The sequence below is a fragment of the Gadus chalcogrammus genome, chromosome 23, assembly GCF_026213295.1.
Source record: "Gadus chalcogrammus isolate NIFS_2021 chromosome 23, NIFS_Gcha_1.0, whole genome shotgun sequence".
NCBI classification, from domain to species: domain Eukaryota; kingdom Metazoa; phylum Chordata; class Actinopteri; order Gadiformes; family Gadidae; genus Gadus; species Gadus chalcogrammus.
In genome coordinates this window covers 7,272,101-7,272,864 of record NC_079434.1, presented here as the reverse complement: position 1 = coordinate 7,272,864, position 764 = coordinate 7,272,101, and positions in this window count along the sequence as shown.

The following is a 764-nucleotide window of genomic DNA, read 5'->3' as shown; positions in this document are numbered from 1 at the left end:
AAGAAAAAACAGCACGGACAGGGAATCCATTATGAATACACCAAGATCAAATATTAATATGGAAGCAAGTTTTAAGGTGTGATTTAATAGGGTTGTTTAACATTTAAAATTGTTTATATATATGTATCTTATCAATCGACTCATAATTAATTAGAAAAATTAACTGCATATTAACAGCATTGTCTATATGTGATCATCTTCAATCAGATATCAGATATGTGGGTACATTGTCTTTGAATAGGAAAGTAGAAACAGACTTTACACAACATATTGGTTTAACATTATCAGGTGTTGGTTTAGACGTGGATGGAGTCAGGTAGTGACTTGTTTGCGCGCACTATGTGTGTGCGTGTGTGTGTGTGCATGTGTGTGTGTGGGTGGGGCTATCAGCTGACCTCGTTGAGACAGTAAGCCTTACGAGAAAGAGACGAGAGGTTAGGAGTCATATACAGAGAGACTGGGAAAGGAGAGAGAGACAATCAGAGAGAGAGGGAAAAGAGGAAAGAGACGGAGAGGAAAGAAAGACACAGGCTAGAGACAGAGAGAGCACCTAAAGAAAGAGCGAGAGAGAGGGGGCCATGAAAAAGGATGAAGAGAGACAGAAGATGAAAAGTTGTGGCCATGGGATGTTTGACGTACAGCAGGGGAAAGTGTCAGCCCAAGGATAATATATGAGTGTGCAGAGGGGGAGAGAAAGCGAGAGAGAGAGTGAGACTATAAAACATCCCTCGCTGTACATCATACCTCGCTGACCTCACCCTAAG